We start from the raw sequence: 26,082 nt of genomic DNA, 5'->3' as shown, positions 1-26,082 counted from the left end.
GACGTCGGAAGGCTATTAGATAAGTCGATATATTTGGTCTCATGTTGGGCCTAATAAGCACTTTTGCCGCTATTTTTCGAGTAGATTTTTTTTATACAAAAAGGAATGTTTTCAATGCAGATGAGCTAAAACTTTATTTACATTTCCATACGTACCGTAAGATTAGCTAAAGAGAAACAAATTGTTGAGATATTGTTAAAAATCTAACACTGCTTCTTGACCCCAAACTTGGCCCAAATCCCAAACATCACGGATGAAGATAAAAATTGATTCGGTCGGAGTGCTTCTTTTGTATTTGAGCAAAATAGGTGTAAACATTCATATCACGCGTTCTCATTGACTTCGTTCGATAGCGTTTGAACTAAAATATCGTACCAAACGCATAATTGACTTGTTGACTCTGAAACAATGGATTTATTTGATGTTTTCTGTTCGATAGGCCCAAAATGAGTGATTAGACCAAAGTAGTGCTCTACCCTAGATGTGTAAAATTATTATTTGCAAATTTTATATTGATATTACATTCCCACTTAACGGTGCCGGTGGTGTCCCAGTCGGTGCCGCTGGTATGTTCTGAGGTATAACATTAGGATGTTTCATTCTGGAAAAGGATTGATATTTTTGATAGGCCACCCCCTAGTTCAGTTCATAACACAAAAACAAAGATCTGTGCAACGAATCAGCTAAATTGGTCAACATTAAGAGGTCGCGCCAACGATTTCTATTTTTCGAGATTTTCGTCAAATTAGTATGGGAGAAAATGATGACCCACTAAAATCATTCTAACTTTTTTCTTAATGAACCGATTTGCATGAAATTAAAATATGTTATACTTTAAACTATAATAAACAATTTTGTTCAAGTCGATTTGATGCTCCAGAAAACAGAAATTGACTTTCGAAACTTAGGTTGCAGATAAACCTTGATCTGAGCAGAACAGCAGGTATGCTTATAGGGCATATTTCATAGTATGCTTTGCCAGATGTTTTTTTATCTCAATGTTTATAAACATATTGTGCTGTCATCTCTGGATACAATAGTGCTTTGGAGTTGAGAAGTGATACGGAGAAGTGGTTGATCAGTCAGCCCATTACCAGGTTCACCGGTGGAAAACTTTCGAGTAACCGAGAAGTACTGCAGCTCTTTTTTTTTTCATCGCGCACAACCTCGCTCCACGATACGACAATCCTGTTGGAAGGTGGTTCAATCGGCAGAACAAGTTTGGGTCAGAGCTCGTAAGGGAACTAAAGCCGTTGGTCCCTGGTTCATGAGTTGATGGGTCGATAGGTAGGGTCCAGGTGTGGGAGCTGCCTCTCTGGCGTCGGTAGCATTGGTGCTCAGCACGGACAACAAGATCGACGGAAAACAATTCAAGGAAAAAAAAATACATTCCCACCAATGCATTACAAAGTGATTTTGAGTAACTGGCACGGATTTCACATGCATGTAATTCTCAATGAGTAACATGAATATATGTTCAAGTATTTTTGTTTTAAAGTACCGTATAACGGGGTATCTTTGAAATGCAGGTAACTTTGATAGTAGAATATAATGATTAAATTTGTTCTATGCACTTATTCCGAATTTGGTTCTATATTGTAGCTTAGGGCATTTCCGTTGATATTGTACATTGTTTTAATAAAGTGTGTGTTACAAATTTTCTAAACATATTAAAAATACAATTTTCTTATGTTTTGCCTGTTTGAAAAACCACTCAAACCATCACTTATGAAATGAAAATGGAAATGTGTAAAATTTGAAAAACATTTATTGCTGTAAAACATAGTTAGAATATTATTCAAAAAAACTATCAATGTTTGGCTTAAAAACGATACTATTCAAAGTTGTAGCTGCGAAAATTTTCCGTAAGAATAGCTTTTGTACTTTTTAACAGTGCAACGTGGAAAAAGGCTATGACAAATAAATTTAAAATGGTTTGTGCCAAGTAAGTTTGTTGTTTGTTGTAAATGAGTTCAGATTTTAGGAGGCTAATTAAGACTGGTTTTGGAACCGTTTGAGCAGTGTGGAGCGGAAATGTAAAATTTAGCATCAAACTAAATGTACAAATGTCCGCTTGTATTGATAGTAGGTATAAACATTTCATTCGTTTTAGATTTCAAGCAGCTATGGTCGTGAAAATGCAGGATGTTATGAAGAATGAGGAAGCTGAAATCTCTTTCGAGTGAATGAAAGATACATTTTTCACAACATAGTAGAGGTACAAAGGAACGATATTTGGAAAATCTGTTTAATATCAGGGTTTAAACGCATCGCCAGGATTCCAGAAGTGCTGATTGGTTTTCGTGACAAATGTGGGAGGTAATTAAGGCAAAGGGAGAGAGACTAGAATTAAGGTGTACTAATTTGAAGCTCACTAAAACTACTGATATAAAAAAAAATCATGCAAGCGTTCGATCATCATGAACATTTTTTAAGTGACCGTTACTCCGAATCACCCTGGAAGCCTATATTTTAATGAAGGTTTTGTACAGCAACAAAATAACTTTTGAAAAAATTGCTTGTTCACCACAGCATTACAGTTCTGGTATGCATCTTTGTGTATCGGATGTACAAAGTTCAAAGCTAAATTTGTAAGGCAATTTTCTTGAGAAAAAATATTTATTGAATCTTTGTATTGATTTGCTGTTCAAGTTAGTTTGTAAGCAATTCCATAAACTTGAAAGCCCCCAAAGTTTCAATCAAAAGAACTTTGCCAAAGATTTCGCAAACATTCAGAATCATCTGGACGTTGCAAAAATGGATCGAGTCATACACAAAATGTGAGCAGTGCACACGATCGCGAATAAAAAACATGGCATTGGCACACACTCACCGCTCGCTCGCTTGCTGTCGTCGTCGTCTGTTCCGTCGACCGCGATGGCGAGTGTGTGAGTATAATTTTATTTCTCTGCGGCTGCAGATGGTCACTTCATTTTTATTGATACTTTTTCCCCCTGCTTGGCCCTGTTGCGCTGCTTACTGTTGTTGTTGTTGTTGTTGATTTTGTTGCTGCTGCTGTTTTTCTTTTTATTTATTTGCAAGTATTGACATTTTTGCATAAGTGTGTACATCAAGAAAGTTTTCACTACATCTCTTCCGCTCCCTCTCGGGCTCTCTTTGTTCTCAAGCGGGCGCTCGGGTTCCAGTTGAGACCTCTGCTAGCTGTGTAACATCAACAACAACAACAGCAGCAGCAGCAGCAGCAACAGCAGCAGCAGCAGCATCTGAGCATCAGCGGCAGCCGCAACAGACCGAGCGAGATTTACAGCATCCACGGCATAAGTTATGTGCTTTTCACTCTGCATCACACCGTGCGAGTCAGCCCGTGAGCTGCTTTGTGCCTGACTTTGCCCGGATCGGTCGGCTATGGGTTCATCGTTTGTGGTATAAGTGTATGCAGCGAGCGAGGCGAGATTGGTGTGCCTGGTTGCTGTTTTATTTTTTGCACATGTAGGTACAATATACAGTAGGGCCGAAGAAGAGCCTCATATACAAAATGTGTGAGAATGAGTTGAAGGCCCTCGCGCCGAAGTCAGCCAACCAGGGGGGACCAAGGAAAAACAATACGTCATAGAGCGGTGTACTTCGAATGGGTATCTCAATGGTCGCTCCGCAGATCTAAACGGGCTATTTGCTGTGTATAAGTAGGTGCATTTTGCACGGTGCAGATTATCCCAAATTGACCCATTCACAATCGCATTACCGAACAAATTTCAATGTGTGAAAGCTTCTTTGTCTTCAAGGACCCCACACATGGGAGGTTGAACAGAGGTTATATAGAAATGATCGAAAATCGATTATGTGTGTTTTCTGCCACTCTTCACTAATTAGTTTAGTTTCCTCCTCTCGGCTATTGATGATGCTGTCTTTGTTTCTCCTGTTCCGTCACAATGGACTACTTTCGATTCTCCGGAACTATCTTTGCGTCTTCGCGGGGACCGAAATCGAAAACGATGCAACCAATTATTTTACTTTCTAAGTTGGCAAAAAAAAAAACAACACAACACAAATACAGGAAACAACGAAACAAGAAATAAGCAATGCAAAAGAACTTGTTCTGGGCGCAAAGGGAAAAAAGAAAGTCTATCGCGGATTGCTCGCCGTTTTCTTCGGCCGTTGTCTTCTTCGCTTCGACAGGGAGCAGCGGTCCAATGCACAACGAGGACGACGACGACGACGACGGGGTGAACGATATCAGTTGATGTTAATTTGCACATAAATCAAACTGGTCACCTAAGACCGCGATCAATAAAATCACTTTTTCTTATTATTGATTCACTAATTTCGAGAGCCACGGATAGAGAGTCACACTGTGTGGTGGAAAGACAAAAAAAAATATAACCGTCCGCACAAAAACACGAAATGGCCTTACACGTCAATACCCCAGCGATACATTTAAAAGACTAAAGAACCCAACAGGAGAGGCTAAAACAACATGTTCCCTAGGCGAGCGCACACACAGAGCGAGCCAGTGGCCCAGCAGCAGAGGTGCCCAGAGAGCGTGCGCGGATGGATGAACAAACGGGTTGTGGACGGAGCTGCAATGGGTTCTGCGCCTGGTGCCGCCGCGGTCCGTACGGTGGTATGGAGGCTATTATTTTAGGGGATCATTCGCTCGCGCTCTCCCGCGCATGCTGTGGAGACACGGGGAAAACGACGGGCTCTCATTTTGATACCTATACACACATGTAGGAGGGTCCGATCGAGATTGCCCATACCGGAGGCCACTGAGGTGTGTTCGTGCCTAAACTGCTGATATGCTGCTAGTTGGGGTAGATCTTGCATAAAAGTTTTCGATGTTTTACGCTCAATGCGGGGGACAGTATTGGGATCGTCTACTTCCATTCTAACAAGCTCCAATAAGGGGTTTATAATTTCATACATCCTCTATAAATGTAGGGGAGAATGGACACATTTGATCCCCGCAGAGACTCGCAGGGATATATCTCTTGTAAGTTTATAGATAATCAAAAGGCTCCAAAATGATGTAATAATTTCCAAAACTACCATTTTTCTGAATGATTTCTAAAAACGCAATTTGAAAAAATGGGGTAGATCCCTTTTTCATGACATGCAGTTTTTGTAAGACAGGGGCTCAGGGACTGTTAATATGTTTTGTTTTTTTTTTCAAAATCTCTCGAGCTTCTGACGTGATCTGTACGTTTTTATTAAATAAGCAAGGAAACGCAGTTTTAAGAGTTCGGGGATAATTGATCCCCTTTTTATGATACAGTAATGACCCGATTTTGTCAGCCCTCTTTTTGAAACTATTTTCTAATGTTCTACAAAACCCATGCGCTTTTTCAGAGGTTTTTTTTTCCCCTCTGTTCGGGACATAAAACCATTGCGACCAGTAATTTGATCTATTGTAGTATATCCCGTGTCCTTAGTTTAGTGCATGTCTTATTACTCCATCACTATTGAGAAATGATGAAGTATTCGGTTTTGATACAGTTGTCATTCTTGCCTTCATCGCAAGGAATCGATTCTAATTGAAAGGTCCCGATATTTACACCCTTCGGAGTGTTGAAACACCCTCCAAAGGCGCGCTCCTTTTTTCAGCCAAATCGGATTCATTAGCAACAAAATTAAGGAATGACACCGATAATAACCATGCATCAGAACCCTAGTCTTAATCACTTCAAACTAGGGAACAACGAATAGAAGATTAGGAATCACATAGGTGAAGACTAACTAACTCATTTTTACCTCGTTTCAAGATCATCCTCGGTCCAGGCAACTCGAGGACTTATCAATATCAACAAGGCATAAACAGTAACAAGAACTAAGATGTGTTCCTTTGATTACTGAAAAATCATGTTCCCCTAGTTTGAAGTAGTCAAGACTAGGAATGGGTGGTAGATCTTACGTCTCGTAACGTACCACGAAAAAGTGATCTACCCACGCTACGGGGCTTCAGTGGTCTAACTGCAGCAAAGTATACCTTAAACATACATCTTGAAAATGAATGAGAAAGATTAGGTATTACGGTTATGTGAAATTATTGAAAGATAAAAGTTCTGAATGATACTGTGCGGAGGGGCTATCAAAATCGGACCATTACTGTTTTTTTTTCAATACTAATTTTTACACACAACCCGCGAAAATTCTGTGAGAGCTGTGTTGCTGTTTTGTCGCGTTGGTCGGTTTTTCTTTTCGCTTGTTTTTGGTGCTTTGCCTCCTTCCCAAGAAGAGTTTTACCGGGTTTTCTTTTCTTTTCTTGGTTCTGGCGTTCTGCCTTCTGGAGGATGCACGCGAATGAGGTGTTAGGCAAAAATTCAGTGCAAATGAAAAACTTCGCATGTGATTAAAAATGTTGTGTTCGGTTGTAAAAACAACGTAGAATATTTTTTCGATTACCGCGAGTGAACAAACCGGTTTTTTTTCGGAGGCAGAATTTGGTGAGATCCATCTGGTTATAAATCAATCATAAATGCATATTTTCATATATTACTAAATACGCGCCAGATTTCAAAACATCACATTTCGAAATCTGGAAGTGTGTTTGCAGTACCATTATTCATATGATAACGGTAGTGTTTACATGCGGGGCATATTGTATGTGAAAGTACCCTAGGAATGGACGTGAATTATCAGGCATTCTGAAATGGGTTGCTGGATCTGCAGTAGAGCTATCGCTTTCTAACTCCCGGACTAAACTTGCTCTGAATTATTACATCAAGGATTGTTGTAAGCAAACACAACCCGCAAAAATTCTGTGGATTCAGGTATTCTCAAACAGAGTTTTATTCTTTCACACTCATATATCAGGTTTAAGAGTGTGCAATCCTTAGGAGATCAAGCGTCCCCTAGCTGAGTATTCAATTGCAAATCAAACTGAACAAAAAATCAATAGGCACAGCACCAATTTAATAATTATAATTGATTCTACTTATTTACAGCCCTCCTCCATATAACCAAACATAACACATTTATGAATACCAACCCCCCCCCCCTTCCACTGGTATAATGTGGGTTTTTTTTTTCTCAAGCAGGAGAAGGCATAAATGGCATTTATAATTGCCATCATAAAATAAATTTATAAACGCGATCATAAAACAATCAGGATGAGGAGGGACCATCAGGGCACCCAATTGAAGCGATTTGGATGGGGAGAGTGAAGATGGGCGGATAAAGGGCGGGCTCTTCTCCCTATTAATTGGGGCATCTTTCTGTTGGATGGCTCATTTCTGATCAAGTTGTTGGAAGTAGAATCTTAACTGTCCCAAGGAATTGAATATGTGAATTGCCTATCAATCCATCCATTCGTTTTTGGCCCTTTATACAGCAATTTGCTGATGACAATCAGACTTTATTAAGCTTGATCAAGTTCGGCAGCGAGGAGAGCCCACAGTTATCGGACTATAGTTAACGTTCTACAATGATCATCATGGCATCATCCTCATCATCATGGCATCATCCTCATCATCATCCTCATCATCATCATCATCATCATCATCATCATCATCATCATCATCATCATCATCATCATCATCGGAACAACGGACAGCCCATCATGATCAAACAGCAAGCGATACCGACCAAAAACACAATAAGGGTCCTGGGAGTGCTCCTCGATCGGAACCTATCCCTCGAGCCGCACTTCCAACAGGTGAAGAAGGACTGTCGTAGTCGATCCAACCTGATGAAGACCATCTTCCGCCCCCACCGATCCAACAACCGTGAAATCCGCTTCCGAGTAGCCCGAGCCATCATCGACAGTCGCCTATTGTACGGCGTAGAACTAACGTGCCTTGCCGCCAAGAAAGCCGTCCAAATCTTGGAACCGGTCTACAACGGATACGTAAGAACAGTCTCCGGTCTCCTGCCCTCCACCCCGGCCGACGCCGCGTGCGTTGAAGCCGGTATTCTGCCTTTTCGGCTCGTCTACACCGCAGCTACCGCTACCAAAGCCGCTGCCTTCCTCGCTAAAACGTCGGGAAACAGCAGGATCTTTCTCCTCGACGAGGCGAACCGACTCCTCCGCACGGTCGCCGACGTAGATCTCCCTCCAGTGGCCAGGGTCCACTGGCACGGAGACAAAAGTTGGCAATCACATCAGATCAGAATCGACAGCCGAATCAAGGACCGCTTCAGGGTAGGAGACAACTCACTGGCTTTGCGCCGGACAGTCGTCGAAACTCTCGGGGTGCACTATCAAGATCACGAAATCAGGTACACCGATGGCTCGCTCTCCAGCAGCGGAGTGGGAATAGGGGTTTCAGGAGATAGTTTGGTCGTCAGCAATTCACTTGCGGCCCAGTGCTCGGTGTTTTCCGCTGAGGCAGCGGCCGTCTTTCACGCAACCACCCTTCCAGCCAATCGGCCGATCCTCATCGTTACCGACTCACAAAGCGCAATAATGGCCCTAACCGATGAAGCACCAAAGCATCCGTGGATGCAAGGGACGGTAACGCATGCGCCGCACAACACCATATACATGTGGGTACCCGGGCACTGTGGCATCCAGGGGAACGTGATCGCCGACCACCTCGCCGGCTCAGGCCCCATCGAACCCAGGTTCTCTGACAATGTTCCGTTCCCGGACATCAATAAATGGATCAAGTGGACGGTTCGGAGAGCGTGGGACAACGAGTGGAGGAACAATCGAACTCACCAACTACGAAAAATCAAGGCGACCTGGAAGGATCGACCGAGCCTCAAGGAGCAGCAAGTGGTGTCCAGGCTGCGCACCGGGCATAGCAGGGCCGCCCATAATTTCGGAGGAGCACCGTTCCGGAGAACCTGCGAAACCTGCGGAGTGCCAGCCTCCGTAGAACACATCCTCATCAACTGTGTGGAGCTCAAGGACCTTCGGGTTGCCTTCGGTCTGGAGGGAACCAGCATACGAAGTCTGCTTGGCGACGAGTCCCCGGCAGCAGACGCCCTCATCGCCTTCCTGAAGGAGGCGAATCTTTTTTACAACATTTGAGTGTTTTCTCTTTGTGCTTTTGAATTCGTTGGCCCTTTTGGTAGTGTTTTTACAATATTTTATATAATTAAGCTAAATGCCCACTTGCCAAGATTGGGATCCTCCTTTTGAGGTCCCAATTCTTTTTTGTAATTTTTAAAAGAGATGAACTAGCCTTAGACTAAAAATCTCTCTAATAAAGGAAAAAAGAAAAAAAAAATCTTCATCATCATCATCATCATCATCATCATCATCATTATTATGTATTGGAAATTCTCTTGGATCTTTTCTAAGGATTTCTTCAAAATGTTCCCAAGAATTTCCTAAAAATCATCCTAAAACGCAACGCATTTTAGATTTTCATTCTATTATGGTTTTCTATAACACGCTTTAATACCATAGAATTATGAACGGAGCTATTTTGGCATTCTCCTGAAAATGCCCAAAGATATTTTTGTTGCCTTGAATATTTTCTAAAAAGTCTTTTGAAATCAGCTCTGCTCTGAAAGTCTCATCAGAATTTGATTAGTTTGGAATTTCTTTCAGAATTCTCCTAGAATACCTTAAAATTATCCATGAAACTCTTCTCAGAACTCTCAGAATTCTTTTTACTTGAAATGTGCAACAACCATTGACTAGAATCGGTAACGGCGTGAGAAACCGGCAAAGAAAGTTGCTGCTATACATAACACTAAGACCAGAAGGTCCAACGTGCTCAACTTTTTGGCTCAGCTCTGGTACTCTCTTCGGTCCCAAGCTAATCGATGCACCCCTCGAAAATAGGAAAATCCACGAACCCCTCATTTTATCTGTCAAACTTTCATAGCGAATCAAAACAAACATTGTGTAGTACTAGAATTTCGACTAGAATGGGGTATGTTAATCGATTTGCTTGGGACCAATAGGCTAGTCAAGTAGTGAGCCAATTTGAAATCGTTAGTTTCCACCGGTTGCTACGACTCTATTCATTCTTAGATGCAGGAAACATTTCGTTTTGCTGTACGATGATGATGATGATGATGATTGAGACTACCACTCATGTAGCAAGGCGTCTGCACATATGTAGCAATGGGCAATCCAATCTGGACGGCTTGATCAAGTCCCACTGACAAATCATATTCAGCTTGGCGCTGTATGAAGGGCCAAAAACGGAGGGGTGAACCCGTAAGCAGAAATACCCACACGAAACCCACTGGGAAAGAATAAGAATCTCCTTCCAGCAACCAAGAAAACAACGGAACAAGCCCTCGTCCTGAACGATGCCCCATGAGTGTGGAGAAGAGCCCGCCCTCTATCCACGAAATGTTTCGTTTTGCTGTACGAAGCGGAAACGGTGAGTAGATAGATAAGAAATTAATGAAGAATTTTAAGCTTTTCTGCAAGAAGGTGGAGCACGTTACGGGGATTTTTCCTAGATTGATCTAGGATCTTCTGATTGAAAGTAAGATGTGATTTTTTCAGCTTTCTCCTCCTACACGTTAATCCATGCCTCCACCGTACGGTAAATTTTTAACAACAGAACTTTTCGGTAAACGTTTAAAAAAAAGTGAAAAATCCAATAATTAACAAATGTATACCGAGTTTGTACAGCATTAGTTCAGTTTACCCCATTTATTTATAAGAAATAAAATTTGACAGGTTTATTGATTCTTCACGTTTATTCACTATCATTTGAAAATTTTACCGACTTGTTTTGCTGTTCTAAAACCCAATGAAATTCTACCAACTTTGGCGATCTGAATCCGTATATTTACGATCTACAATAAATATTTGAAACTGCATGTTCATTCTTCATTTACATGTTGGTAGTAAGTTCAATCAAGAAAGCACCGAGTCTTCGAATTCATATACGCTGTTTTGACATCAGATTCATCTATCATGATGTTGTCCACACATCCACAAGTGTCTCACAGGCTTTTTCAGGGTTTTCGTTTTCCTACGCAGTTTTATGTCTCTGGTATCACTTACAAAATTTATTAAAAATTACACGTTATTTGTGAACAGACGCTAAAGGGGATCCAAGTCAGCATGTGTTTTCAAAATAATATTATTCATTGCCCTTCAGATTTTTGAACTCCTCTCCACAACAAATTTTTATTTCTTCTATAATTTGTAAATGTTCTATATTCCAAGCAATTCAATGATGTCATTACCAATATAGATTTTTTAGACATCGTACTAGGCCAGCGTTTCTGAATCTATGAGTTGACATTTTAAAGCCAGTTTGGAAAGTCGATGCCATCTTAACTTATTTGGGTGGTGTTTTAGGTTACGGCGGCTACAGTTGCTCTGCAAGACTTCTCGTTACCACAGTCAACCCAGGGAATGTCATTGTTAGCGAGAAGGATCGAGCTGTCAACTGGTTGATCGCAAGTCATGCGCAGAGGCAGAAGAAGTAGTGATAAGAAAAACAACACTTTGAGAGAATTGTAGAATCTGTTTGTAGCTAAATTGATTAGTTATTTCTATTATTGGTGAAATTTATATGAATGTTATTATAATTACATGTGTTATTAACTATTGAGGCACACTGGATTCTCGGAATCGTTAGTCATAATGAATTTGTTGAATAAAATAAAATACTAAATGTAACGTTCCACATCAGATAGAACATTAGCGTCTTTTGCCTATTCATTTATTGGATAGAAATTTTGAGGTTACATTAGCTGTGAGTAAAATACAATTTGTTAATAAAACCTAATTAAAAAAAACCCTCTCAGCTTTTAGCATTTTTGATCACCAAACATATTGGGGCACTTCTAAACGTCTGAATCTTTTTGGAGCAGTTATTTTCTATCACCAAAGCAAGCCACGTTTCGTATCAAACTTCATGATTTTGAAAGACCGTAACATGCGTCCAGGGTTCTAAATTTTTGATGCTCTTAATAAACTCGAGTTTTGTTTCTTTAATACAACGTGCTCAACGCATCATTTCTAGAACACCTAGCTATACTATCAGCACGAAACGAAAATGAAAAGAGAACGCTTAGAACGAAAGGCTGGCTGTGGATTTTTTCGTCGTTGCTTTGCTCTTCGCTTTCAATGAAAGTAATGTCGATTTTTTTTTTTAAACGAAACCTCATTATGGCCTTAAATCATTTTCACCGACACGCTATCACTGCTCTTTCAATTTGTTCAATACCGTCTTTGTTGTTTTTTTTTTATATAAATATGTGGATGGAAGATAAATTAAACATATTACGTGTAATGTCAGGTGTTCTCACGTGAAACCTCTGTTGATGTGTTTCATGAAAGACAAAAATATCAAAGTCGAGCGCTCTTTCAATCGTTTGCTTCATCGAAACTTGAAAGAAAGACCAATGAAATGACGGGAGAAAGAAAGACAATCGAATGAAAAGTTGTTTGTAGACTCTGATAGAGGTTCTAGAATGCTGCAAAGCTTTTCGACTTCAACAAGAAAAGAATATTGGGATTAATGGTCGGGAAAAGTAGCACATGGTCGAGAAAAGTAGCCAAGATTTGAATGTTACATTAAAAATTAGTAATTTGTTGGTCCAGTTTTGAGAAATCGCTGGTAGAAAGCTACGCCACAACTGCTTGACAAAGTGGTCTATTGTGTCGCCCTGCATGTGTCGCATGTTCATATTCTTTCAAAGCGAAAAGTAGCCTTTGGACTCGGATATCTGAACATCTTGATACAATGAACTCTCCCTTAGGCCGTTCGCAATGCTAAGTTTCAAAATTGTTTAAACTACTCGTCAATTCTATAATTTGAAACTGTCAAAAATAAAACTGCACGATCAGTGCAACGCACAGTTCTAAAAGATGTTTGTTATCATCAAGTTCCACAAACTTTACTGTTCTCTATGAAGTTCTCCGTTTTTTGTTTGTGAAGCTTATATTCAGCCGCCATAGTATTCTCACGAATACTTTAGCCAAAATTTAGGTTTTGAACATCCAAATTTTCAGACAATCGTTTTGTTGGCCAGTCATTTGTGAGAAAATGGCCGAATATCAGAAAAAATTCACATGTAAACACCGAATACTATGCCAAATAGCACTATTCGGCGCAGCTCTAATTATGACGCCCTCGCATGTCCATATTATTTCAAAGCGAAAAGTAGCCCTTGGAATCGGATATCTGAACATTTTGATACAGTGAACTCTCCGTTAGTCGTTCTATCCCTAACTCGATGAAAATCCAGACTATTTCGATTACCTATCACATACGTATTTTTAAAATTACCTATCTGAGTTGCTGCAAATTTGCTGAAAATACAAATGTTCTACCTGGTTCTGGTGGACAATTTAAATTTGTAGTAAGTAAATTAAAGTTGAATTCACTTTGATGCATTTTCATAAAAAATCAATCATTTCATCTTGTGGCAACGAACCAGCCCTAGGCTAAAAGTCTCCTTAATAAAGATATTAAAAAATAATTTAATTTTTTTCTCTATTTTACCCAAAATGAGTGAACTTTTTGCAATATGAAATGATACATCGAAAAAATTGCTATAGAATTTTTCGAAAATGCATCATAGTTTATTTGAACCTCAAGGTCTGAGGTCAAGCTTCCAACGGTTTTATTTAAAATTGCCACGTTTAACCGTTAAATAATCACGTGTTGCCTGTCTCAGAATGTGAACCATTTGCCGAGTAAATCCACGAGTTATATAAAAGTGACATTTCGAAAGTTATTCTCTATGGACGAGTGCACTGATGAACTTGAGTTCACTCACTCGAGAAAAAGTGACACAAGCTGCGGGCAATGATTACTAATCATGAACACTAAATATTCATGAATAATGAACATTTAGTGTTCATGATTAGTTAACATTGCCCGCAGCTTGTGTCACTTTTTCTCGAGTGAGTAAACTCAAATCCATCGGTGCACTCGTCCATGTTAGAAAATCCCTGTCCTATCGATCGACCGGTTTTCGTAAAGAACGCAGCCACGGTTGTCAAAATTTAACTTCTTGTCGGTCAAAAATAACAACGCTCGAATAGCAGGGTTAACCAAAAACCTTCCATCTGTTAAATTTTAACCAAAAGCTTAAAAACAAATCCACCAAATGGTTCAGAGCCTCAGAGAGTTTCAAAACATGTTGCTAGACAGCGCTGCCAGTGTTGCCAATATAATGGTAAAAAAGTCAACCATTATAATAATTACATTCAAAGAGAGATTTGAAAAGCCAAGATCCCAAAGACCTCATCCGACATGATACGAGTGACTTTGAGGACGTGGTTAAAATTTTATTTGTCTCAAAACTAATCATACGTCCTATCGAACCATATTGAAAGAAGAACATGTTTAATCACATTTAGTCTCCAGAGCAAAATGGTCACACACGCACATGTTCTGGGTATCCCTCGAGAAGAGACAAGAATTTGATTTTAGCCAAAACTCATGAAATCATTACATAATAGCCGAAAAGAGTTTTGGTACTTCTCAAGAGAATTGAAGTTCAATTTAACTTATAAATATTTCAATCTGAAATGGCACAACCGGGTGATTTATAACATGAATTAAATTAGTACAACTATTTTCAAAATTACACAGATACATGAAAATATATGTTCCAAATATTCCGAAATCTTTACAGAATAAATTCAAATATTTTTGAAACAACTCGAATGGAAATTCAATTTGACATATAAATATTTCAATCTAAAGTGGAAAAGCAGCGTGATTTCTAGAATAAATTAAATAAGTTTAACTATTGATGCTGTATGAAATTTCTCCAATTATTTTCAAAAATAACCTCAAATATAAAATTCCCTACTTGAAATGTTCTGAAATCTTTTTAGAACTAACTCAAATATTGCTGACACAACTCATTAGAATGGAGGTTCAGTTTGACTTAAAAATATTTCAATCTGATATGGCAAGGCAGGGCGAATTCTAATATAAATTAAATTAGCATCACTATTTTCAAAAATATCTCTATGCATGCAAATCTATGCTCCAAAAATGCTGAATTCGGTACAGAATAATTTCAAATTAATTTAAACAACTCATGACAATTGATGTTCAATTTGGCTAATAAATAGTTCTATCTGAAATGGCAAAGCAGGGTGATGTCGTAAATAAATTAAATTAGTCCAATTTATTTCAAAAATACCCTCACACATAAAAGTTCCTACTTCAAATTTGCTAACATCATCTCAGAATACGTTCTTTTAAAACAACTTATGAGAAATGAGGTTCTGTTGGACTTTTAAATATTTCAAAATAAAATTGAAAAGCCACGTGATTTTTTAAATGCATTACATTTAATATAATATTTTGCTCTAAAAAGGCTCAGCTGGGGGATTTTTAAAATAATTTAAATTAGATTGACTATTATCAATTTTCCCAGATCCATGAAAGTTTTTGCCACAAAATTTATGAAATAACATTTCCGAGTAACCTCAAATATTTTTGAAACAATTCATGAAAAAACTTACAAATATTTCAATCTGACATGGCAAACTTGGGTGATTTTTTAAATAAATTAAAAAGCATCAATATTTTTAAAAATGCTCCGGTATATGCCAGCCTGTGTTCCAAATATGCTTACATTTTTTACAGAATAATCAAAAATACTTTCAAATCAACTTCTGCGATTTGAAGTTCAATTTGGTTCATAAATATTTAAACTAAATTGGCCATCCCGTTTGAGCTAAAATCAATTAAATTAGCCTAAATAAAATAAATAAATTCTCAGGGCTCGAAAAAACCAACCTTTTACATCAATTAGAGACGTTCTGGATTGCTGTGATCTCGATTTTATGAGATTAATTTACGTATTTTTAAAAAGCGTTAATTTTTTGTTTCAATTTTTTCATCACTATCCCAACCCAAGTCCCCTCTTGTATCGTTTCAGCTGTGCTTTCAATGCTTCGAGATTCACAGCACATGCCCGCCAAAACAGTGCAGTAACAATCTTTCGTCGAAAGAAGCAGAGGGAAGAAGATTTACCAATATCCTTTTCCCTTTGTCCCCTTCCAATCCTCTAAATAAAGGTATTTATTAATCTCGAGTAAACCACGAGTATTTGACCCCCTAACTAGCTTTAGTTGTAAAAAAAGATGTAATAAATTTGGATAGTCAACAAGATTTTTATACCATCAGTTCCTATTTTAATTATTTTGATAAGCTAGGACTTATAAATCCTTTTTTATCTTGATTGATGCTTTTCTAGTAGATTCAGCATGTGGCTAAGGGAAATGGCTCGGAAAGGGTTTTTATTGTTGCTAAATAGCTTTTAATGTAGCTTTCAAATGGTTCGTCATACAACCTTTTGCAGTAAATCAATCTTGAAGAGCTTTGAGAATACACCCTTCAGAACCTTCTCCAGGATGGACCAACTAGACATATTCTAGTCTTAATGAGATTTTGGTGGATGCATTAATGACAGCCTTCACCAGGGTTTTATGAATTTTGTTTTATAGTTGCTTTGTAGTATTTCATAAAACTTAAAATGTTACTTGGGATGAAAGTCCCTGCACCAAATATGCTGTAATTTGTGCAGAGTATCCTCAAATAATTATGAAACTCATGAGAATTGAGGTTCAATTTAACATCTAAATATTTCAACCTGAAATACCAAAGCTGCGTGCTTTCTAAAATAAATTTGTGCCTTTAGGTGAGAAAACCATTCTCTGGAAGTTTTAGTTCATTTGGTTGTAGGATAAGCTGGCGCTTATAGTTTGAATTTTGTATGGGGAATTTGGATAAAATACATGAAGAAAGGACACTCCTACACTCTATCAATCATAAAAAAGTTTCTTTATTCTAGATTTGATTCAGATTTTCAAAAATTATAGTTCATTTTATGAGTAACAACTTTGCCGAAGATTGCATCATAAATCCAGTTAGTTTTATTGAGGTACTAGCTTTTGAATGTATATTAGCATTTTGTATATGAAAATTTCAACCAAATCAACTTTATGAACACTAAGCCAAAAGTGCCAGCCCGTGAAAAGGTCAAAAAGAGCTGAAACATTCAGAGAGTAGTTATCGCACCTAAAGACACGAGCCTGGATGTTTATCTGTGGAAAATATGAACTTTTATTTTTAGTGGTAATTTAGTTGATACGTTGCAGATACAGGTAGCTCATTGTTGCAGTATACGAGCAGAATGTATATAATTACTTAATATCTCCATAATACTAACTTGAATAGTGATGCTGTCTTGAGCAAAGTTGTTCCTTATAATTTGAACTACATTTGCTGAAATTCTGAGCTTAATCAAGTTTGCTGAACCAGTGCTATGCACGAAAGAGTGAAGGAATATTATTTATCGATACATTTCAATCAATATCCCTATATTAATTTTAAATCAAAAGCGCCAGTTCGTGTTACAGTGGAATGAGCTGAACTTTTCAGACAGTGGTTTGTTCACCTAAAGGCACAAATCTAGGAGTAAGCCCGTTGAAAAGAATGATAAAAAATTTCCCCCATAAAAATGTGGGCCAGTCTAATGGTATATGCTCCATTCTCTCTTCTACTCAGAGAAAATGGCAAAGGATTATCGCAAGGATTTTATCCCATTTTAGGTAATGATTATATATTTTTACACCAACAATTTCTTCACTCACTTCATGTTATTCTTATATTTTATTTTGATGGTAAATGACGACATACGAGAATTTATTCAATAGTATGACTTACGATTGGAGCGAAATGTTGTTCTTTAAGTAGCTTACCTGGAATTAAAGAAAAATAGTGATGTATGATTTTAATTTGAATTGGTAAATATTTATGCAAGTTTGTTTTTTAATCTAAGGTCAAAAAAAGTGGTGGGAATTGTTTGTAAACTGTTAAAATAGACCTTAGATAATGCATAATGCAAAATACTCGCAATTTTTTGCTGTTTCATTTCTTAATGGTCTATGCTTTATCATAATCGTGAATATTCTAAATCGTGTACTTCCACAACTCAAACGATGAAATTAATACCCGTATTCCTTATCTGCTACCAATTCTCCGACATACTCTTTGATTAAACAACACAAAGTAGGTCCACATCCTGGCTGGAATACCTAGTTTTGGCTCAACTTAACTTAGGCTTGAACATTTCTGAAAAAAATATTGCCATGATACTTTGAGCAAGTCACTCGACAACCTTCGGTTCCGTTGCTTACAGTACTCTGTTATTCCTTGTTTGTTCGTTCGAAATGGAGACGGTGTTGCAGAAGACCGAATGTAGTTTCGTTCATCCACAAGACGAGTCTCACTGGCCACGGCTGTATTAGTGCATCGAGTGTCTTTGGTCTTTATTTTTTTTCCAAGACGAAACAAACGAAACCGTAAAACATAGCCCCCGCACCATCATAACGAACGGAGTCCATCTGCTGAGTGATGATGGTTAAGATGAAGAGATTCCTCTCTTTCTCTTGAAGAAACATAGAAAAACAGTTTTTTGCTCCGAGGTATGTTTCTCACTGTTCGGCTTTTACCTGACTTTTAGTGTGTCCCTCTGGGGGCTTGCCTAGGAGACTCGTAGATCACCTTTTTTTTTGCATTTACAGACTAGTCATTTCGCATTCGCGAATTATTAGATTATATTGCAACACTTTAAATGCACTAGTTTAGTCGCTTTGGAGATAAAACTAAGTGATCTGGGTGTATCGTGGACCCTCGGTGGGGGTCCTCCGCTCCGTGGTGGGCGCTGGTATGGAAATTTGTGTTTCTATTTGACACCATACACAATTTTTGCATAGGTCAATGGTCTCCTTTGGCAGTAGGGAGCCGATTCGGTGGTCTTTGACTGAGAGGGTTGAGGAATAATTTGCTTTGACAACAGCGACCAGCCGGTTGGTCACATATTGGACCACAAGTGTGTGTATGCAAGGGGGGTGCAGGAGGGACACCGGTCAGTGTGCAAGCAACACTAGTAGTACCGGTTATATATTCTTCCACCTGATAATACTGGCGGTGTATGCATAAATTGCATCGGCCTATGGAGGTACCAGGAGACGGTGCGGTTCGCTGTGATTGGAATAGAAAAAAAAATGTGTCTGGTAAGTTTCGGTCGAAACAATAAATTAATACCAGGCCAATAAAGTGGTTGGAGAATTGGACCGAATTGTTTTATCAATTAATCTATTTTGTTTTTCATATGTGTAGATTAGATTTGGATTTAATCCGGGACTCCCTTGCGTCTCAGGGGACCCCATAGGTTCTCGTTATTGAGATGGTTGAAAGCTTGATTATAGTCATTGAATACTAAATACAGGAACTCTTTGAATTCGTTGACCTGTTCCAAGGTGATATGGAGCGTTTTTTTTTCCTCTGTTCGGGACATAAAACCACTGCGACCAGTAATTTGATCTATTGTAGTATATCTCGTGTCCTTAGTTTAGTGCATGTCGTATTACTCCATCACTATTGAGAAATGATGAAGTATTCGGTTTTGATACTGTTGTCATTCTTGTTTTCATGGCAAGGAATCGATTCTAATTGAAAGGTCCCGCTATTTATACCCTTCGGAGTGTTGGAACACCCTCCAAAAGCGCGCTCCTTTGTCAATAAAAATTGGATTTCTTAGCAACAAAATTAAGGAATGACACCGATAATAAACATGCATCAAAACCCTAGTCTTCAGGGGGAATCACATAGGTGAAGACTAACTTACTCATTTTTTCCTTATTTCAAGATCATCCTCGGTCAAGGCAACCCGAGGACTTATCACTATCAACAAGGCATAAAAAGTAACAAGGACTAAGATGTGTTCCTTTGATAACTGAAAAATCCTGTTCCCCTAGTTTGAAGTAGACTAGGAATCGGTGGTAGATCTTACATCCCGTAGCGTACCACGAAAAGGTGATCTACCCACGTTACGGGGAGCGTTACAATAGTCCCTTGCTGCCGTCGGAGAGACCCGACGATCTTTTGTTGTATCCGAGTCAGGATTACTATGCACAGAACTTTGAGAACTATACACAGTAACATGATGGCTTACAAATTGACAGTCACATCCCCTTTTATTGTGTGGAGGACATGTCATGAGGACATTGCAGCTGATATACAATCGACCCCGGGAGCCTTGTTGAATTTCATGGTCCGGATAACTGCTTCTATCGTCTGCAATGATGAGCTGATGCGAGGGATACGCTAAACTTTTGCCGGAGAATGCTGAGATGTTGAAGGCTGGTTGCTCGTTGAAACTTGAAGAAGCAACGTTTCATTGCTTCCTCAGAGGTTACGAATTTGTAGACAGCTAGCTTGTTTTTCAGGAACAGGGTGGAGTCTTGGTGATTGTGGATGTGGAAGAATTATGACCTGGGCCTTTACCGCGTTGATACGAATCTTCGAGATGTTGAAATATTCATGCAGTACATTCAAGCTTCTCTTAAGCTTAGTTTAGCTTAGCATAGTTTAAAGACAACATACCACAAGCTGAGAAAGGTAAAATATCGGAGGTAAACAGGATGAACGGGATAGACCTAAGAATATTTGAGGTACACTCGAACCGATGTGAAGACATCCTTTGTGAAAAACAATCTGAAAGGCTCTCCATGACGTTGCTATGAGTAAATTTCGTATGGATAGAAAATGCTCTGAGTCAATTTAATTCAGTCGCTGAGTTGTTCTGGTTGGCCGTGTAGAGCCATGGCAAACAACTATTACCAGTAACGGTCGTTGCTCACAGACAAAACGAAACACTCGCTGCTGGTGATGAAAACCACAACGACAGTGAATATTTCTGAAGTACGATGATGAGATAAAGCGAAACGACAGAAGAACGCATACGCATTTCAAGTTCGACTCGGCAGGCTCGACTGTGTGAGTTACAAACAAAGCTAGTAAAATTAACACTCACATAAGCAAGCGACGCAGTAACTGCTTCAAAACGAGCACAGATGAGTGCCGTGATTGTCGCGCATGACCAGATTGGTGATGGATCACCGCCGAAGACGACATTCACCAGTTGCATTTTACTTCTTCCGTCAACTGGATGGATGGTCATGGAAAGAGCTTCGACAAGCACATTGATTGGAATGAATCAAGCGTTACTACCATCAGCTGTTTGACGATCGTATCGTGATTGTGATAGGTTTCAGTTCTGATATGGACGTTAACCATGTTTGGGAACATTGAGTTTTTTCGGAGAAATTCAAAAATTGTATTGAACAATTCCATTAATTTTAGAGCAGTTGTACAAAAAAAAAACAGTTCGAGATCTTCAGAGAAGATCAGATAATATAAAGCCTGTTTAATTAACTCCACGAACTGAACAAAAAATACAAGAAACTCAGGTAATTTTCCACAGCGTAAGCAAAGTTTTAATATTTCCAAAGAATTCCAGAGAACTTTAAAGAAGTTTAATGATTTTCAAGCAGTTTAATCAAAGATTTTTTTTCCATGATTTTTCCGTCAATCTTGTTTTCCGCGCTGAGTACCAATGCTACCGACGCCAGGGAGGCAGCTCCCACACCTGGACCCAACATATCGACCCATCAACTCATGAACCGGTGACCAACGGCTTTACTTCCCATCCGAAGGAAGGCGTGATCAGAGATGTTATGCCTCAGAACATCCCGGCGGCGCCGACTGGGAGCGAACACGACCTACTGGGGTTAGAGGTAATCACGCTTACCACTACAGCACAGGCGCCGCTATTATTTTCAGAGATATTATGAGTATTTCGAGAAAGATCAGATAACTTCAGATTAGTTCTATTAAAGAACTGCTGAAACTTGCAAGAAAGTCCGAATAATTATGGAGTATTCTATGAATTTCAGGAATAAAACAAACCTTTCTTAAAATTTTCAGAACTTTGTTGGAGCGTTAGAGAAGTACTTCTTGAATATTTTAGGAACTTAAGATACAAACCTAGAACTTCTTGAAAATTTTAGAGCCTCTGTAGGCTTTTACATTTTTTTATACCTTGATGTGTCTTGTATTCACCCCTGGAACCGTTTTTCCGAATTCAAACCGGAAATAACGGAAATCATAGACTAACCGTAAGTTTCATAATATGGCGTTGACATGTACTCAAAACTTCAATCGTGATTTTTTAATCAGATTTTTACAGTCGCACGGTAACGTAACGCAAAATATTTTTAACCGACTCGATTGATTTTTGGAGGAACTTATCGCTATTTGAATTATCGAGTAACCAAACTAGGATCTTTTAAATCAATAAATAATAAATAATTTAAGTCAAAAACTCACACAAATAATTTTTATTTTATTAAAATGGACGCCATTTTGTTAATTTATATCGATCAATAATTTGATTTTAAGCTTCAGGCAGTTCCAATTTCTGCTCCCAACCGGGGGATGTAAGATTTGCTTACAATTATGTGGGATTCATCCTCGCAGGATTTTAGTGGATACCGCTTGAACGGAGGATGAGATATACCGAGCTGCGGTCCAATGCAAGAAAATTGGAGATCGAAAAATGTGAAGTGTATATGTGAGATAAATTGATTTTGACGATATACTGGTGCTGACTGGACTCGAACCAAGAGCGTTGCTATTATCAGACCTATGCTTTCTCCATGCTCCTGAACATGGATAGGCTAAAAACGAAAAAGAAGCGCTCATGAACAGGAATTGGAGAGAATCGAAGCAAGTGCATGCGTCGTTCTACAATGTTATAAATAAAAAGCTTGGTGGTATAGTCGAAAGCGTAAAGAGAACGCGGTATAAAAAAGATAAAAAAAAATCATTGCATCATCTGCACCGCCAACTTATATCATTCTCTGCGGTATTCGCTACGGAGGATGATAGGACATGCAACTAACATTGAATGTAATATTTTTTGGTTTGCATGTATTTCTACGATTTATGGCGTGGTTATGTCAAACAAGTTACTCGTTCCCTAATTTTATTTAGGGTGATGCAAATTTAATTTTTAATTTATTACACCAAAAGGAGCTCCTTCAAAATTTTCAAAATTTGTGGGAAGGCCTAAACATAGTTTACACTATTCAAAATCGCTCTAATCTAATCTATAATCTTATGTAATACAAACGCAGCCAGAACGAGAAAGCATCCTGGAAAATAATTAGGTTAGATAACGCCTAATAATTTTTCTTGTCACATTGTTGTTTGTAGCATGGCGTTGATATAATACATACATCAAAACGGCCAGGCCTACTGCGTTGCATTTGCCGCAGAGATGATTCTGTTAAATGATTCGAGTTTAAATAAATCTATTTAAGCAGTGATTCATTTCAGACATACCGTACCAAACGCTTCAAGTTATGTAAGAGTGAATGAAACAATAATGTGAGATGTAAGGACTGATTTATATAATAAAGTGTAATGGAAAGATCTCACCAACTGCCTCCAATGTTAGCCAAATTCATAATTTATAGATAAAAATGGAATGATCGCATCAAAACTGGTCAACTTTACCGAGCTCAGAAAAACTGATATGGAATATCACAAATGGAGACCTTCTTCGGTCGCTTCTTTCTTTCTTTTTCGTAACTACCACTTGATGGACCATCTGTTAGGGTTGGGGATATCTGAAGCTAGCATAATTTTTCAAACTTTTTCCAGAATTTAACTATAACTAACGGAAATATCAGCACTTTATACTATCGATGAAAAACAAACGCCGAGTGAAAGCACAAACACGTCATTTTTCAAAATAAATAATAAACTCCCAAATTATATAGAATGAAACGGTCTCACCAAAACGGATGGTTTGCATGACTGATCAATCTTCCCAAACTTTTTCATCTCCTCTCGTTTTTTTCTATCAGCCGCTCACTTCCTTGATGATAAGATTCTTTCTACTTCTATTCAAGTCACCGTTCAACTTACTTGGCAACGACCACAATTCCTTTTCTAGCTCAATCTTTCACAGTTCTCACTCTCAACCAGTGCTTTTCCTAATCGATATAACACCAATTACACTATTTTCTTAATTAAAACACACGCGCATAAGATTCACTAGAATACCAATCAGTCGTGCATATACTTATCACACATTTTGAAAAAAAAACTGTTTTGAACATGAAAAATCACTCCGCAGAAAAACAGATTAATTCGTGACAACTCATGAAACCCCAACCGTCCGTGGGCTGAGCCTACTGCGATCGTTTACACGATTCAAAATCACTCTGCGCTTTATCTTAAAACTACGCAACTTCTTTGGATTATTGATTTCTTAATTTATCATTACAAGCGTTGTTTATCCATTACTTTTTTCTAGCCTTGTTATTTATTTTTAACCAACCCCCCGCCCCCCTCGACCTATTTAGTGATGTCGGACTTAAAATGAAAATTTTATTTGTATCCCATAAGGCTGATTGGCCCATAAGGCGCACACATAAAAAATCATTGAGTAACCAGCTCTAAATTTACACTGAACCTGATACAGACAAGCGTAAGCATATCATGACCCTCCCTCCCATAACAACTCTCTTTCTTCTTCACAGTTTTGGTGTTGGGTTTTTTTCCCTCTGTTAGGGACCTAACACCACTGCGACCAGTAATTTGATCTATTGTAGTATAGCCCGTGTCCTTAGTTTAGTGCATGTCATATTACTTCATCACTATTGAGAAATGATTAAAGGCCGGCGCACAATGCATACGTTTTTGGGTTTTTTGACAGATATTGCATGGGCTAACTGTCAAAAAACCTGAAAACGTATCTATTGTGCGCTGGCCTTAAGTATTCGGTTTTGATACAGTTGTCATTCTTGCCTTCATCGCAAGGAATCGATTATTATTGAAAGGTCCCGCTATTTACACCCTTCGGAGTGTTGAAACACCCTCCACAGGTGCGCTCCTTTTATCAGTCAAAATTGGATTCCTTAGCAATAAAATTAAGGAATGACACCGATAATAACCATGTTTCAATACCCTAGTATTAATCACTTCAAACTAGGGAACAACGAATAGAAGATTAGGAATCACATAAGTGAAGACTAACGAACTCATTTTTACCTCATTTCAAGATCATCCTCGGTCCAGGCAACTCGAGGACTTATCAATATATCGGAGACGAGCCAGCCAACGGCTGAAAGTCTCCTTAATAAAGATATATATATATAAAAAAAAAAAAAAAATTATCAATATCAACAAGACATAAAAAGTAACAAGGACTAAGATGTGTTCCTTGGATTACTGAAAAATCCTGTTCCCCTAGTTTGAAGTAGTCAGGACTAGGAATCGTTGGTAGATCTTACATCCCGTAACGTACCATGAAAAGGTGATCTACCCACGTTACGGGGTTGGTTAAAAACCAATGCAGGCCATTCTACACGCAGAGAAACTCCTCGTTTTGCGAACTATGAAATCGGCCCCGATCCCAATTACTGCATATTTTATCGTGATCTCGGCATCTATCATATTCCATCAAGACAAACACAACTTCTATTCTGAAGATGATCTATGTTCTTGATCCCCAGAATATAAATAGTACTAAATGGATTTTAGATTTTTTTTTTGTCAAATTCAATCCCCTTCTTCCCACACCGAGCCGCACTCGCGAACCAGATCGTCAACTTTTCGTCACTTGAATTGCAGCCGCAGCTACATACATTGCACGCGGATATGCTGTCCGCCCCCTGCTGGTTGGAGGAGGAGGTGTAAAACAGGGGAACCCTTTATACAACGTAATTTAACAATATAGGTACCTAGCCTCGGACCCTCGGAATGCCTTCTGGCTTTTATACTGCCGGTTGTGCTGACCGATGCCTCCGTGCGATGGACATTACGTTACAATACCCAATTCTTCCTTGGACCGGACGATACCCATATTCATCCACACCCATCCATCCATCCATCCATCCATCGTAGCCCATTGTCGATCGTTCTGAAAATTGCCCAAAATGAAAAGGAGACAGCGCAATTATTATGATCATTTCAGGTTATATTTTTCCACCCCAATTGCCACCGCGGCCGCCTTCCGATCTCTTTACCCTTATTTTTGTTTTGGGTACAACCTCTGCGAGTGAGGGAGAAGGAGCAAGAATATTATTTTATAAAATTATTACAAGAACGAAGACTGCGGGAAGATGTATAAAAATCGCTTGTTACCGATACTCATATATAATAATGATAACATGCATACTTATACGGGAGATAATAAACTGACGCACAGTGTCAGCAAGTGCAAGAAGACCTGGAATTAAGTGCACTCTCCTCTTGTGCTGCCGTCGTCGCGTCGGTCGGTTGGAACTGAGGTTGAAACTGGTGCCGGTTGGAAGTTGCTCTCGTGCGCCTGCTGCAACACAGCAGCCATCATCAGCCAGGC

General features: G+C 38.8%; 2 protein-coding genes and 1 long non-coding RNA gene across 6 annotated transcripts in view; 1 reads left to right on the top strand and 2 right to left on the bottom strand.

The window, feature by feature from the left end:
* Window positions 1-4,418, bottom strand: part of LOC135710549 (uncharacterized) — a 29,332-nt gene extending 24,914 nt beyond the window's left edge. Inside the window, exon 1 of one of the 4 annotated variants that reach the window (XR_010518423.1) lies at window positions 4,373-4,418. This is a non-coding gene — a long non-coding RNA (uncharacterized LOC135710549). Of the gene's footprint in view, window positions 1-4,233 lie in introns of all 4 variants that reach the window. The other 3 variants (XR_010518427.1, XR_010518426.1, XR_010518424.1) reach the window with 3 other exon arrangements.
* Window positions 1-26,082, top strand: part of LOC135710422 (transmembrane protein 65) — a 620,863-nt gene that overhangs the window by 312,454 nt on the left and 282,327 nt on the right. The window lies entirely within an intron of this gene.
* lft (lowfat) overlaps window positions 1-26,082 on the bottom strand; it is a 215,336-nt gene that overhangs the window by 42,356 nt on the left and 146,898 nt on the right. The gene's annotated exons all lie outside the window — the stretch shown is intronic.

This window comes from Ochlerotatus camptorhynchus, unplaced genomic scaffold (assembly GCF_037179485.1).
Source record: "Ochlerotatus camptorhynchus isolate MF236.1 unplaced genomic scaffold, CSIRO-AGI_Acam_v1.1 ptg000036l, whole genome shotgun sequence".
Classification (NCBI taxonomy): domain Eukaryota; kingdom Metazoa; phylum Arthropoda; class Insecta; order Diptera; family Culicidae; genus Ochlerotatus; species Ochlerotatus camptorhynchus.
Note: the sequence above shows the minus strand (reverse complement) of the source record. Positions and strands in the feature narration are given on the sequence as shown.